Genomic DNA, 17405 nt, shown 5'->3' on the forward strand with positions numbered 1-17405 from the left:
CTGGGGGACTTCAATACTCCAATCTCAGAAATAGACAGATCAACAGGACAGAAGATCAACAAGGAGACAGTAGATTTAAACGACACTATAGCCCAAATGGAACTAACAGATATCTACAGAACTTTTCATCCTACATATAAAGCATTTACATTCTTCTCAGCAGTACATGGAACCTTCTCTAGGATTGACCACATACTAGGCCATAAAGCAAGTCTCAGCAAATTCAAAAGAATTAGAATCATACCATGCAGCTTCTCAGACCATAAAGGAATGAAGTTGGAAATTAGCAACTCAGGAATCCCTAGAACATATACAAACACATGGAGATTGAACAACATGCTCCTGAATGAACAATGGGTCATAGAAGGAATTAAAAGAGAAATCAAAAATTTTCTGGCAGCAAATGAGGATAACAACACAACATACCAAAACTTTTGGGATACAGCAAAAGCAGTGTTAAGAGGAAAGTTTATATCAATAGGTGCCTACATCAAGAAATTGGAAAGGCATCAAATAGATGAGCTTTCAATGCATCTCATGGATCAAGAAAAATTGCAGCAAACCAGACTCAAATCTAGTAGGAGAAAAGAAATAATTAAAAGCAGAGAAGAAATCAACACGATAGAATCCAAAAAAATTACAAAATATCAGCCAAACGAGGAGGTGGTTTTTTGAAAAAATAAACAAAATTGACACCACATTGGCCCAACTAACTAAAAAAAAGAAGAGAAAAGACCCAAATCAATAAAATCAGAGATGAAAAAGGAAATGTAACAGCAGACACCACAGAAATAAAAAGAATCATCAGAAATTACTACAAGGACTTGTATGCCAGCAAACAGGGAAACCTATCAGAAATGGATAGATTCCTGGACACATGCGACCTACGTAAATTGAACCAGGAAGACATCGAAAACCTAAACAGACCCATAACTGAGACAGAAATTGAAACAGTAATAAAGGCCCTCCCAACAAAGAAAAGCCCAGGACCAGATGGATTCACTGCTGAATTCTACCAGACATTTAAAGAATAACTGACTCCAATTCTTCTCAAACTATTCAGAACAATTGCAAAAGACAGCATCACCTTAATTCCTAACCTGGAGCATTGAAAGAGAATTACAGACCAATATCCCTGATGAACATAGATGCAAAAATCCTCAATAAAATTCTGGCCAGTAGAATGCAACAGCACATCAGAAAGATCATCCACCCAGACCAAGTGGGATTTATCCCTGGTATGCAAGGATGGTTCAAGGTGCTCACAACAATCAATGTGATACACCACATTAACAGACTGCAGAAGAAAAACCATATGATTATCTCAATAGACGCTGAGAAGGCATTTGATAAAATACAACACCCGTTCATGATGAAAACTCTAAGCAAACTGGGTTTGGAAGGAACATTCCTCAATACAATCAAAGCAATCTATGAAAAACCCACAGCCAACATCCTATTGAATGGGGAAAAGTTGGAAGCATTTCCACTGAGATCTGGTACCAGACAGGGATGCCCACTCTCACCACTGCTATTCAATATAGTTCTGGAGGTTCTAGCCAGAGCTATTAGGCAAGAAAAAGAAATTAAAGGGATACGAATTGGGAAGGAAGAACTCAAACTATCCCTCTTTGCAGATGATATGATTCTTTATTTAGGGGACCCAAAGAACTCTACTAAGAGACTATTGGAACTCATAGAAGAGTTTGGCAAAGTAGCAGGGTATAAAATCAATGCACAAAAATCAACAGCCTTTGTATACACAAACAATGCCATGGCTGAAGAAGAACTTCTAAGATCAATCCCATTCACAATAGCTACAAAAATAATCAAATACCTTGGAATAAACTTAACCAAGGACGTTAAAGATCTCCACAATGAAAATTACAAAACCTTAATGAAAGAAATAGAAGAGGATACCAAGAAATGGAAAAATCTTCCATGCTCATGGATTGGAAGAATCAATATCATCAAAATGTCCATTCTCCCAAAAGCAATTTACACATTCAATGCAATACCAATCAAGATACTGAAGACCTTCTTCTCAGATCTGGAAAAAATGGTGCTGAAATTTATATGGAGACACAGGAGACCTCGAATACCTTAAGCAATCTTGTAAAACAAAAACAAAGCTGGAGGCATCACAATACCAGATTTCAGGACATGCTACAGAGCAGTTGTTATCAAAACAGCATGGTACTGGTACAGAAACAGATGGATAGACCAAGGGAACAGAATAGAAACACCAGAAATCAATCCAAACATCTACAACCAACTTATATTTGATCAAGTATCCAAAGCCAATCCCTACAGTAAGGACAGTCTATTCAATAAATGGTGCTGGGAAAATTGGATTTCCACATGCAGAATCATGAAGCAAGACCCCTACCTTACACCTTACACAAAAATTCACTCAACATGGATTAAAGACTTAAATCTATGACTGACACCATCAAATTATTACAGAGCATAGGAAAAATCTGCAAGATATAGGTACTGGCAAAGACTTCTTGGAAAATACCCCAGAAGCACAGGCAGTCAAAGCCAAAATTAACATTTGGGATTGCATCAAATTGAGAAGTTTCTGTACTGCAAAAGAAACAGTCAGGAGAGTGAAGAGGCAACTGACAGAATGAGAAAATATATTTGCAAACTATGCAACTGATAAAGGGTTGATAACCAGAATCTACAAAGAAATCAAGAAACTCCACAACCTCAAAACAAACAACCCACTTAAGAGATGGGCCAAGGACCTCAACAGACATTTTTCAAAAGAGGAAATCCAAATGGCCAACAGACACATGAAAAAATGTTCAAGATCACTAGCAATCAGGGAAATGCAAATCAAAACCACAATGAGGTTTCACCTCACCCCAGTTAGAATGGCTCACATTCAGAAATTTACCAACAATAGATGCTGGAGAGGATAGGGGTAAAAAGGGACACTAACACACTGTTGGTGGGATTGTAAACTAATGAAGCCACTATGGAAGTCAGTCTGGAGATTCCTCAGAAACCTGAAGATAACCCTACCATTCAACCCAGCCATCCCACTCCTTAGAATTTACCCAAAGGAAATGAAATTGGCAAACAAAAAAGCTGTCTGCCCATTAATGTTTATTGCAGCTCATTTCACAATATTTAATACCTGGAACCAACCCAAATGCCCATCAACAGTAGACTGGATAAAGAAATTATGGGACATATACTCTGTAGAATACTATACAGCAGTCAAAAACAATGAAACCCAGTCATTTGTAACAACATGGAGGAGTCTGGAAAACATTATGCTGAGTGAACTAAGCCAGGCCCAAAGGGACAAATATTATATGGTCTCCCTGATTGGTGACAACTACCTGAATACCAAAGGGGAAACTTGTTGAAATAAAATGGACACTGTGAGAAACAGTGACTTGATGAGCTCTTGCCCTGACTGTTGATGTACAATGTAATACTTTATCCATTTAAATATTTTTTTTTGTTCTGGTACACTAGTTGAACTCTGTAATTAACACACAATTATTCTTAGGTATTTAAATTTTAACTGAAATGTGATCCCTGTTAGGAATTTGGAAAACTTTATGCTGAGTGAATTAAGCCAGTCCCAAAGGGACAAATATCATATGTTCTCCCTGATCGGTGACAAATTACCGAGCACCAAAAAGGAAACCTGTTAAAGTGAAATGAACACTATGAGAAATGGTGACTTGATCAGCCCTTACCCTGAATGTTGATGAACAACTTAATACATTATCCCTCTTAGTATTTTTTTTGTTTGTTCTACTTAATACTTTTGGTTGAATACTGCAATCGATACACAATTATTCTTAAGTGTTGAAACTTAACTGAAAAGTGATCCCTGTTAAATATAAGAGTGGGAATAAGAGAGGGAAGAGATGTGCAATTCGGGACATACTCAAGCTGAATTGCCCCAAACGGTAGAGTTAGAAACATACCAGGGGATTCCAATTCAATCCCATCAAGGTGGCATGTACCAATGCCATCTCACTAGTCCCAGTGATCAATTTCTGTTCACAACTGATCATAAGGATAGGACTAAGAGCCAAAGGGATCACATAAACAAGACTAGTGTCTGCAAATACTAACTGATAGAATAAAAAAGGGAGAGAACGATCCAATATGGGAAGCGAGATGCACAGGAGACCCATAATGGCAGATGTCCAAAACAGCACTGTGGCCTCAGAATCAGCCCTTAAAGCATGTGGATCTGGCTGAAAAGCCCATGAGAGTATTTCAGGCATGGAAAGCCAAGACACTCTGGCAAAAAACAAAGACTTAAATGAAATATCTCCACGAGTGAGGTCCCAGTGGAAAGAACAGGTCATCAAAGAAGGAGGTACCTTTCTCTGAAGGGAGGAGAGAACTTCCACTTTGACCATGGCCTTGTCTAAAAATTATCAGTAAGTGAACTCAGGGGGCTTTCATAGCCTTGGCAGCTCATGACAAGAGTCTAGGTTGATTACTGATGCCATAAACAAGAGTGTCAATTTGTTAAGTCAACAACAGTAGTCACTGTGCACTTACTCTTCATGTAAGGTCTCTGTCCTTAATGTGCTGTGCAGTATGATTTAATGCTATAACTAGTACTCAAACAGTATTTTTCACTTTGTGTTTCTATGTGGGTGCAAACTGTGGAAACCTTTACTTAATATATGCTAAACTAACAGTCTGTATATAAAGAGAAACGAAAATGAATCTGGATGTGAATGGAAGGGGAGAGGGAGCTGGAACGGGGAGGGTTTTGGGTGGAAGGGAAGTTATAGGGGGAAGCCATTGTACTCCATACTCTGTACTCTAGAAATTTATATTCATTAAATAAAAGTTAAAAAAAGACTAATGTCTGCTAATACTAACTGATAGAATAAAAAGGGGAGAGAACGATCCAACATGGGAAGCGGGATACACAGCAGACACATAGAATGGCAGATGTCCTAAACAACACTCTGGCCTCAGAATCAGCCCATAAGGCATTTGGATCTGGTTGAAGAGCCCATGAGAGTATTTCAGGCATGGAAAGTCAAGACACTTTAGCAAAAAACAAAAAAAGGACCTAAATCAAAGATCTCTGTGAGTGAGATCCCAGTAGAAAGAACAGGCCATCAAAGAAGATGTGCCTTTCTCTTAAGGGAGGAGTGAACTTCCACTTTGACTATGATCTTGTCTAAATAAGATCAGAGTTGGTGAACTCAAAAGGCTTCCATAGCCTTGCAACTCATGACAAGAGCCTAGGGTGATTACTGACACCATAAACAAGAGTGTCAATTTGTTAAGTCAACAACAGGAATCACTGTGCACTTACTCCCCATGTAGGATCTCTGCCCTTAATGGGCTGTACATTGTTATTTAATGCTATAAGTAGTACTCAAACAGTATTTTTCACTTTGTGTTTCTATGTGGGTGCGAACTGTTGAAATCTTTACTTAATATATACTAAATTGATCTCCTGTATATAAAGAGAATTGAAAATGAATCTTGATGTGAATGGAATGGGAGAGGGAGCGGGAGATGAGAGGGTTGCAGTTGGGAGGGAAGTTATTGAGGGGGGAAAAGCTATTGTAATCCATAAGCTGTACTTTTGTACTAAATAAAAGTTTAAAAAACAAACAAAAAATACAAAAAGAAGTGGAACAGCTGGGTCTCAAACCAGCACCCATTTGAGATGCCAGCACTTCAGGCCAGGGCATTAACCCACTGTGCCACATTGCTGGCCCCAACTTTTTACTAATTCAGTGTATATTACTATGTTGGTACTAAACCACCTCTACTATATCATTGATAAAACAAATAAATACAAAGTCAGGCTTTAAATTTTACAATAATTTGGGAAATCCTATGTTCCAATTTGAATAACATGATAAACATGTTACTGTTATAGCATCACAGAGACTGGAAACAAATTTGATATCAGGTTTGATATTTCTTATGCTTTATAATCATGACAATTTTATGTTGTCAAATATTTATTTCATGATTTTAATAAAATATACTCATAAAGCTGCTATATCACAATATAATGCAAACAAAAATAAACAACTTACTGGTGGTGTGTTCATTTTCTTTGGCCTTGGAAACCTGCAGTGGGAATTAGGACTGTACCTGGATGAGAAGAAAAAGGGAAATGTGAGAGAACTGCTGTGATTTGCTCCTAGACTCAGAGCAATATCATGATAGAAGTGAATGCAAAATACCAAATTCATTAGCTGTAGAAAAAAAGACCAATCAGCTTCCCTCAGTAGTAACAGTGCTTTAAACATGACAAGGGCCAAGGAAGACCTCCTCGAAAGAGCACCAACAGTGACTTGATCAGCTCTTGTCCTGACTGTTGATGTACAATGTAATACTTTATCCATTTTAGTATTTTTTTGTTCTAGTACTACTGGTTGAACTCTGTAATTAACACACAATTATTCTTAGGTGTTTAAATTTTAACTGAAAAGTGATCCCTGTTAGGAATTTGGAAAACTTTATGCTGAGTGAAATAAGCCAGTCCCAAAGGGACAAATATCATATGTTCTCCCTGATCGGTGACAACTAACCGAGCACCAAAAAGGAAACCTGTTAAAGAGAAATGAATACCACGAGAAACGGTGACTTGATCAGCCTTTACCCTGACTGTTAATGAACAACTTAATACGTTATCCCTCTTAGTATTTTTGTTTGTTTGTTTTACTTAATACTTTTGGTTGAATACTGCAATCGATACACAATTATTCTTAAGTGTTGAAACTTAACTGAAAAGTGATCCCTGTTAAATATAAGAGTGGGAATAAGAGAGGGAAGAGATGTGCAGTTCGGGACATACTCAAGCTGAATTGCCCCAAACGGTAGAGTTAGAAACATACCAAGGGATTCCAATTCAATCCCATCAAGGTGGCATGTACCAATGCCATCTCACTAGTCCCAGTGATCAATTTCTGTTCACAACTGATCATAAGGATAGGACTAAGAGCCAAAGGGATCACATAAACAAGACTAGTGTCTGCAAATACTAACTGATAGAATAAAAAAGGGAGAGAACGATCCAATATGGGAAGCGAGATACACAGCAGACCCATAATGGCAGATGTCCAAAACAGCACTGTGGCCTCAGAATCAGCCCTTAAAGCATGTGGATCTGGCTGAAAAGCCCATGAGAGTATTTCAGGCATGGAAAGCCAAGACACTCTGGCAAAAAACAAAGACTTAAATGAAATATCTCCACGAGTGAGGTCCCAGTGGAAAGAACAGGTCATCAAAGAAGGAGGTACCTTTCTCTGAAGGGAGGAGAGAACTTCCACTTTGACCATGGCCTTGTCTAAAAATTATCAGTAAGTGAACTCAGGGGGCTTTCATAGCCTTGGCAGCTCATGACAAGAGTCTAGGTTGATTACTGATGCCATAAACAAGAGTGTCAATTTGTTAAGTCAACAACAGTAGTCACTGTGCACTTACTCTTCATGTAAGGTCTCTGTCCTTAATGTGCTGTGCAGTATGATTTAATGCTATAACTAGTACTCAAACAGTATTTTTCACTTTGTGTTTCTATGTGGGTGCAAACTGTGGAAACCTTTATTTAATATATGCTAAACTAACAGTCTGTATATAAAGAGAAACGAAAATGAATCTGGATGTGAATGGAAGGGGAGAGGGAGCTGGAACGGGGAGGGTTTTGGGTGGGAGGGAAGTTATAGGGGGAAGCCATTGTACTCCATACTATGTACTCTAGAAATTTATATTCATTAAATAAAAGTTAAAAAAAGACTAATGTCTGCTAATACTAACTGATAGAATAAAAAGGGGAGAGAACGATCCAACATGGGAAGCGGGATACACAGCAGACACATAGAATGGCAGATGTCCTAAACAACACTCTGGCCTCAGAATCAGCCCATAAGGCATTTGGATCTGGTTGAAGAGCCCATGAGAGTATTTCAGGCATGGAAAGTCAAGACACTTTAGCAAAAAACAAAAAAAGGACCTAAATCAAAGATCTCTGTGAGTGAGATCCCAGTAGAAAGAACAGGCCATCAAAGAAGATGTGCCTTTCTCTTAAGGGAGGAGTGAACTTCCACTTTGACTATGATCTTGTCTAAATAAGATCAGAGTTGGTGAACTCAAAAGGCTTCCATAGCCTTGCAACTCATGACAAGAGCCTAGGGTGATTACTGACACCATAAACAAGAGTGTCAATTTGTTAAGTCAACAACAGGAATCACTGTGCACTTACTCCCCATGTAGGATCTCTGCCCTTAATGGGCTGTACATTGTTATTTAATGCTATAAGTAGTACTCAAACAGTATTTTTCACTTTGTGTTTCTATGTGGGTGCGAACTGTTGAAATCTTTACTTAATATATACTAAATTGATCTCCTGTATATAAAGAGAATTGAAAATGAATCTTGATGTGAATGGAATGGGAGAGGGAGCGGGAGATGAGAGGGTTGCAGTTGGGAGGGAAGTTATTGAGGGGGGAAAAGCTATTGTAATCCATAAGCTGTACTTTTGTACTAAATAAAAGTTTAAAAAACAAACAAAAAATACAAAAAGAAGTGGAACAGCTGGGTCTCAAACCAGCACCCATTTGAGATGCCAGCACTTCAGGCCAGGGCATTAACCCACTGTGCCACATTGCTGGCCCCAACTTTTTACTAATTCAGTGTATATTACTATGTTGGTACTAAACCACCTCTACTATATCATTGATAAAACAAATAAATACAAAGTCAGGCTTTAAATTTTACAATAATTTAGGAAATCCTATGTTCCAATTTGAATAACATGATAAACATGTTACTGTTATAGCATCACAGAGACTGGAAACAAATTTGATATCAGGTTTGATATTTCTTATGCTTTATAATCATGACAATTTTATGTTGTCAAATATTTATTTCATGATTTTAATAAAATATACTCATAAAGCTGCTATATCACAATATAATGCAAACAAAAATAAACAACTTACTGGTGGTGTGTTCATTTTCTTTGGCCTTGGAAACCTGCAGTGGGAATTAGGACTGTACCTGGATGAGAAGAAAAAGGGAAATGTGAGAGAACTGCTGTGATTTGCTCCTAGACTCAGAGCAATATCATGATAGAAGTGAATGCAAAATACCAAATTCATTAGCTGTAGAAAAAAAGACCAATCAGCTTCCCTCAGTAGTAACAGTGCTTTAAACATGACAAGGGCCAAGGAAGACCTCCTCGAAAGAGCACCAACAGTGACTTGATCAGCTCTTGTCCTGACTGTTGATGTACAATGTAATACTTTATCCATTTTAGTATTTTTTTGTTCTAGTACTACTGGTTGAACTCTGTAATTAACACACAATTATTCTTAGGTGTTTAAATTTTAACTGAAAAGTGATCCCTGTTAGGAATTTGGAAAACTTTATGCTGAGTGAAATAAGCCAGTCCCAAAGGGACAAATATCATATGTTCTCCCTGATCGGTGACAACTAACCGAGCACCAAAAAGGAAACCTGTTAAAGAGAAATGAATACCACGAGAAACGGTGACTTGATCAGCCTTTACCCTGACTGTTAATGAACAACTTAATACGTTATCCCTCTTAGTATTTTTGTTTGTTTGTTTTACTTAATACTTTTGGTTGAATACTGCAATCGATACACAATTATTCTTAAGTGTTGAAACTTAACTGAAAAGTGATCCCTGTTAAATATAAGAGTGGGAATAAGAGAGGGAAGAGATGTGCAGTTCGGGACATACTCAAGCTGAATTGCCCCAAACGGTAGAGTTAGAAACATACCAAGGGATTCCAATTCAATCCCATCAAGGTGGCATGTACCAATGCCATCTCACTAGTCCCAGTGATCAATTTCTGTTCACAACTGATCATAAGGATAGGACTAAGAGCCAAAGGGATCACATAAACAAGACTAGTGTCTGCAAATACTAACTGATAGAATAAAAAAGGGAGAGAACGATCCAATATGGGAAGCGAGATACACAGCAGACCCATAATGGCAGATGTCCAAAACAGCACTGTGGCCTCAGAATCAGCCCTTAAAGCATGTGGATCTGGCTGAAAAGCCCATGAGAGTATTTCAGGCATGGAAAGCCAAGACACTCTGGCAAAAAACAAAGACTTAAATGAAATATCTCCACGAGTGAGGTCCCAGTGGAAAGAACAGGTCATCAAAGAAGGAGGTACCTTTCTCTGAAGGGAGGAGAGAACTTCCACTTTGACCATGGCCTTGTCTAAAAATTATCAGTAAGTGAACTCAGGGGGCTTTCATAGCCTTGGCAGCTCATGACAAGAGTCTAGGTTGATTACTGATGCCATAAACAAGAGTGTCAATTTGTTAAGTCAACAACAGTAGTCACTGTGCACTTACTCCTCATGTAGGATCTTTGTCCTTAGTGTGCTGTACATTGAGATTTAATGCTATAACTAGTACACAAACAGTATTTTTCACTCTATGTTTCTGTGTGGGAGCAAACTGTTGAAATCTTTACTTAATGTATGCTACACTGATCTTCTGTATATAAAGAGAAATGAAAATGAATCTTGACGTGAATGGAAGGGAAGAGGGAGCAGGAAAGAGGAGGGTTGCAAGTGGGAGGGAAGTTATGTGGGGAAGCCATTTCAATCCATAAGCTGTACTTTAGAAATTTATATTCATTAAATAAAAGTTTAAAAAAAAGTAAATATAAAAAAAGAAATCAAAATGAAATCTTGGAAATGAAGAAGTCAATAGGGCAAATTTGAAAATGCAGTGGAAAGCCTTAACAAAAGAATCTGTGAATCAAAAGAAAGAATATCTGACTCAAAAGACAAAAAAAAGGAAATCATTCAGAGAGATCAAACATAAGAAGAAATTAGAAAGTTAAAATACACTGTTGGTAAATTATAGATACTATCAAATGACCCAACATAAAAGTTCTAGCAATTTCTGAAGTTTTGGAAAGATGGGATGGATTAGAAGGCCTTTTTAGTGAAATAATAACAGAAAACTTCCCTAATTTGGAGAAATAAATGGACATTTAACTACGAGGAGCACATAGAACTCCTAAAAGATATGACCAGAAAATATATTCACCATGATAGATTATAATCAAGCTTTCCACAGTAAAACATAAAGAAAAGATTCTAAAATCTTCACAAGAGAAACACTAGATTTATTTCAGGGATCTTCAGTTAGACTCAGAGTGGACTTCTCATCAGAAATCCTACACGCTAGGAGGGTATATCACTAGTATAAATGCATATGCACCTAATTACAGGGCACCTGACTATTTAAAACAAACGTTAAAGGAACAAAAGGGAGACATAGATTCAAACATAATAGTAATGGGGGACTTCAATACCCCACATTCAGGAATGGACAGATCCACCAGACAGAAATTCAGCAAGGAAACAGCAGAGGTAATCAACACTATAGACCAAATGGATCTAATAGATATCTACAGAAATTTCATCTTACAGTTCCAGAACACATATTATTCTCAGGAGTGTATGGAACTTTTTCTAGGATTGACCACATACTAGGCCATAAATCAAACATCAGCAAACTCCAAAATAAATAAACAAATAAATAAAAATACTACGCTTCTTCTCACACCACAATGGAATGATGCTGGAAATCAGCAACTTAACAATCTCTGAAACATATGCAAACATATGGAGACTGAACAATATGCTCCAGAATAAACAGTGGGTCATAGAAGAAATTAAAGTTGAAATAAAAACATTTCTGGAAACACATGAAGCAACAACAAAATATCAGAACTTATGGTGTACAGCAAAAGCAATGTTAAGAGGAAAGTTTGTGACAATTGGTGCCTATATCAAGAAACTGGAAATACACCAAATAAATGAGCTATCAATGAATCTCAAGGATCTAAAAAATGAGCAAACCAAACCCAAAACTAATAGGAGAAAAGAAATATCAAAATTAGAGAGGAAATTTTAAAAATGAATCCAAAAAACAATATAAAAGGTCAGCAAAATAAAGAGCTGTGGCCGGCGCTGCAGCTCAATAGGATAATCCTCCACGTAGCAGTGCCAGCACACCGGGTTCTAGTCCCAGTCAGGGTGCCGGATTCTGTCCCGGTTACCCCTCTCCAGGTCAGCTCTTTGCTGTGGCCAGGGAGTGCAGTGGAGGATGGCCCAAGTGCTTGGGTCCTGCACCCCATGGGAGACCAGGATAAGCATGTGCCTCCTGCCTTCGGATCAGCGCGGTGTGCCGGCTGCAGCGCGCCTGCCACAGCAGCCATTGGAGGGCGAACCAACGGCAAAGGAAGACCTTTCTCTCTGTCTCTCTCTCTCACTGTCCACTCTGCCTGTAAAAAAAAGAGCTGTTTTAAAAAATAAAATAAAATTGACACATAATTGGGCAACTAACCAAAAAAAGATGCAAATTAATAAAACTAGAGATGAAAAAGGAAATGTAACAACAAACACCATAAAGTGAATAACCAGAAATTAATACAAAAAGCTGCATGTCAACAAGCTGGAAACATAAATGAAATGGACAGGTTCCTGGAAACAAACAACCTAGCTACATTGAGCAATGAATACATAGAAAAGCTGAACAAATTTCCAAGATGAAAATTGAATCAGTAATTAAAGACCCTCTCAATAAAGAAAAGCCAAGGTCCTGATGGCTTCACTGCTGAATTTTAACAGAAATTTAAAAGAGAACTAATATGAATTCTTCTCAAGTTATTCAAAACAATTGACAGAGAGGGAATTTTCACAAAATCTTTCTATGAAGCCTGCATCACCTTAATTTCTAAACACGGGAAAAGACACAATAGAGAAAGAGAACCACACACCAATTTCCCTAAATCAAATAGATGCAAAAATCCTTAATAAAATTCTAGTCAATGGAATCCAACAACACATCTAAAGATCATTCACCCAGACCAAGTGGAATTTATCCTTGGTATGCATGGATGGTTCAATATTTGCAAATCAATCAATGTGATACATCGCATTAACAAATTTAAGAGCAAAAACCAAATGATTATCTCTATATGCAGAGAAAGCATTTGATAAAATACAACACCCTTGCATGATGAAAACTGAGGAAATTGAGTATAGAGGAAAATCTCTTAAACAGAATCAAGGAAATTTATGACAAAAATATAGTTAGCATCCCATTGGATGAGGAAAAGTTAGAAGCATTCTCACTGAGATCCGGAACTAGACAAGAATGCCCATGCTCAACATTGCTATTCAGTATAATCCTGGAAGATTTAACCAGAGCCATTAGCCAGAAAAAGAAATCAAGGGACACAAATTGGTTAAGAGAAAGTCAAACTATCTCTATTTGCAGATGACATCTCTATTTGCAGATGGATCCAAAACACTCCTCCAAGAGATTATGTGAACTCATGGAAGAGTTTGGTAATGTAGGAGGATATACAACCCATATACAGGCATTAAAACAACCTTTGTATACACAGATTGTATACACAATGGTATGTTTTAGAAAGAACTTCTCAGATCATTCCCATTCACAATAGCATGGAGTAAATTTAACCAACAATGCCAAAGATCTTTATGATGTGAATTATAAAACATTAAAGAAGAAATAGAAGATAAAAAATGGAAAAAATCCATGTTCATGAATTATAAGAAGCAATATCATCAAAATGTCCATTATTCTAAAAGCAATTTACAAATTCAATGTGATACCAATCAAAATAGCAAAGACATTCTTCTAAGATCTAGAAAAATGATGAAGAAACACAGGAGACCTTGCATAGCTAAAGCAATATTATAGAACAAAAACAAAGCCAGAGGCATCACAATACAAGGTCTCAAGACATGCTTCAAGGCAGTTATAATAAAAGCAGCCTAGTAATGGTGAAAGAAAAAAGATGGATAGACAAAATGAACAAACAAACAAAAACGACCAGAGGTCAATCCAAGCATCTTCAACCAACTTATATTCAACCAAAGAGCATAAACACATCCCTGGGGTAAGGACAGTCTCTTCAGCAAGTGGTGCTGGGAAAACTGGATTTCCACATGCAAAAATATGAAGCAAAACCCCTACTTTACACCATACACAAAAATCCATTCAAAATGATCAAAGACATAAATCTATGTGCTGATAACACCATATTATTAAAGAACATTGGGGAAAGCCAGCAAGGTAATTGGCTCAGGCAAAGAGTTCTTAGAAAAGAAACCAGAGGCACTGACAATCAAAGCCATAATTAACAAATGGGATTGCACTCAGAACGTGAAGAGGCAACTGATAGAATGGGAGAAATTATTTGTAAACTATGCAGCTGATGAAAGCTTTATGACCAGGATATATAAAGAGATCAAGAAACTCCACAACAATGAAACAAACAACCCAGTGAAGAAATGGGCCAAGTATTTAAATAAATCTTTTTCAAAATAGGAAATCCAGATGGCAAAGAGACAAATAAAAAAATGTCTAGAATCACTAGCCATCAAGGAAATGCAAATTAAAAACACAGTGATGTGACTGGCACTGTGGTGCAGTGGGTTAAATCCCTGGCCTGAAGTGCAGGCATCCCATATGGGTGCTGGTTGTAGTCCCAGCTGCTCCTCTTCCTATACAGCTCTCTGCTATGGCCTGGGAAAAATAGAATATGGCCTAAGTCCTTGGGAACCTACACCCATGTGGGAGACCCTGAAGAAGTTCCTGGCTTCAGATCAGCAGAGCTCTAGGCATTGCGGCCATCTGGGGAGTGAACCATCAGGTGCAAGACCTCTATCTCTGTCTCTACCTCTCTCTGTAACTCTGTCTTTCAAATAAATTCAATAAATCTTTAAAAAGAACACAGTGAGGTTTGGTTTCACCTCATTCCAGTTAGAATTGCTTTCATACAGAAATCAACAAGCAGCAAATGCTGATGAGAATGTGAGGCAAAAGGTACCCCAACCCATTGCTGGTGGGAATGTAAACTTGTAAAGCCAGTATGAAAGACCATTTGGAGATACCTCAGAAATCTGAATATAGACCTACCATAGGACCCAGCCATTTCACTCCTGGGAATTTACCCAATGGAAATGAAATCAGCAAATGAAAAATGTTATTTGTACCTCGATGTTTAGTAAAGCTGCATTCACAATAGCTAAGACATGAAATTGACCTAAATGCCCTTCAACTAAAGACTGGATAAGAAATTATGGGATATATACTCTATTGCATACTACACAATGGATAAAACAATGAAATCCATTCATTTGCAACAAAATGAATGAATCTGGAAAACATACTGAGTGAAATAAGACAGTCCCAAATCAATAAAATCAGAAATGAAAAAGGAAACGTAACAACAGACACCACAGAAATAAAAAGAATCATCAGAAATTACTACAAGGACTTGTATGCCAGCAAACAGGGAAACCTATCAGAAATGGATAGATTCCTGGACACATGCAACCTACCTAAATTGAACCAGGAAGACATCGAAAACCTAAACAGACCCATAACTGAGACAGAAATTGAAACAGTAATAAAGGCCCTCCCAACAAAGAAAAGCCCAGGACCAGATGGATTCACTGCTGAACTCTACCAGACATTTAAAGAAGAACTAACTCCAATTCTTCTCAAACTATTCAGAACAATTGAAGAAGAGGGAATCGTCCCAAATTCTTTCTATGAAGCCAGCATCACCTTAATTCCTAAGCCGGAAAAAGATGCAGCACTGAAAGAGAATTACAGACCAATATCCCTGATGAACATAGATGCAAAAATCCTCAATAAAATTCTCACCAATAGAATGCAACAACACATCAGAAAGATCATCCACCCAGACCAAGTGGAATTTATCCCTGGTATGCAGGGATGGTTTAATGTGTGCAAGAAAATCAATGTGATACACCACATTAACAGACTGCAGAAGAAAAACCATATGATTATCTCAATAGACGCCGAGAAAGCATTTGATAAAATACAACACCCGTTCATGATGAAAACTCTAAGCAAAGTGGGTTTGGAAGGAACTTTCCTCAATACAATCAAAGCAATCTATGAAAAACCCACAGCCAACATCCTATTGAATGGGGAAAAGTTGGAAGCATTTCCACTGAGATCTGGTACCAGACAGGGATGTCCACTCTCACCACTGCTATTCAATATAGTTCTGGAGGTTCTAGCCAGAGCTATTAGGCAAGAAAACAAAATTAAAGGGATACAAACTGGGAAGGAAGAACTCAAACTATCCCTCTTTGCAGATGATATGATTCTTTATTTAGGGGACCCAAAGAACTCTACTAAGAGACTATTGGAACTCATAGAAGAGTTTGGCAAAGTAGCAGGGTATAAAATCAATGCACAAAAATCAACAGCCTTTGTATACACAGACAATGCCGTGGCTGAGAAAGAACTTCTAAGATCAATCCCATTCACAATAGCTACAAAAATAATCAAATACCTTGGAATAAACTTAACCAAGGACGTTAAAGATCTCTACCATGAAAATTACAAAACCTTAAAGAAAGAAATAGAAGAGGATACCAAGAAATGGAAAAATCTTCCATGCTCATGGATTGGAAGAATCAATATCATCAAAATGTCCATTCTCCCAAAAGCAATTTATAGATTCAATGCAATACCAATCAAGATGCCAAAGACCTTCTCAGATCTAGAAAAAATAATGCTGAAATTTATATGGAGACACAGGAGACCTTGAATACCTTAAGCAATCCTGTACAACAAAAACAAAGCTGGAGGCATCACAATACCAGATTTCAGGACATGCTACAGAGCAGTTGTTATCAAAACAGCATGGTACTGGTACAGAAACAGATGGCTAGACCAATGGAACAGAATTGAAACACCAGAAATAAATCCAAACATCTACAGCCAACTCATATTTGATCAAGGGTCCAAAACCAATCCCTGGAGTAAGGACAGTCTATTCAATAAATGGTGCTGGGAAAATTGGATTTCCACGTGCAGAATCATGATGCAAGACCCCTACCTTTCACCTTACACAAAAATTCACTCAACATGGATTGAAGACTTAAATCTATGACTGACACCATCAAATTATTACAGAGCATTGGAAAAACACTGAAAGATATAGGTACCGGCAATGTCTTCTTGGAAAACACCCCAGAAGCACAGGCAGTCAAAGCCAAAATTAACATTTGGGATTGCATCAAATTGAGAAGTTTCTGTTCTGCAAAAGAAACAGTCAGGAAAGTGAAGAGGCAACTGACAGAATGGGAAAATATATTTGCAAACTATGCAACTGATAAAGGGTTGATAACCAGAATCTACAAAGAAATCAAGAAACTCCACAAGATCAAAACAAACAACCCACTTAAGAGATGGGCCAAGGACCTCAGTTGACATTTTTCAAGAGGAAATCCAAATGGCCAACAGACACATGAAAAAATGTTCAGGATCACTAGCCATCAGGGAAATGCAAATCAAAACCACAA

General features: G+C 37.6%; 1 long non-coding RNA gene across 6 annotated transcripts in view; it reads right to left on the reverse strand.

The window, feature by feature from the left end:
• LOC149126757 (uncharacterized) overlaps nt 1-17405 on the reverse strand; it is a 146633-nt gene that overhangs the window by 91861 nt on the left and 37367 nt on the right. For 5 of the 6 annotated variants that reach the window (XR_016234162.1, XR_016234163.1, XR_016234161.1 and 2 more), the window contains exons 2-3: nt 8967-9024; nt 6060-6117 (exon numbers count right to left, since the gene is read on the reverse strand). This is a non-coding gene — a long non-coding RNA (uncharacterized LOC149126757). The remainder of the gene's footprint in view (nt 1-6059; nt 6118-8966; nt 9025-17405) is intronic. The other variant, XR_016234164.1, reaches the window with a different exon arrangement.

The sequence above is a fragment of the Oryctolagus cuniculus genome, chromosome 5 (assembly GCF_051225735.1).
Source record: "Oryctolagus cuniculus isolate XC-2025 breed Fujian yellow rabbit chromosome 5, ASM5122573v1, whole genome shotgun sequence".
Taxonomy (NCBI): domain Eukaryota; kingdom Metazoa; phylum Chordata; class Mammalia; order Lagomorpha; family Leporidae; genus Oryctolagus; species Oryctolagus cuniculus.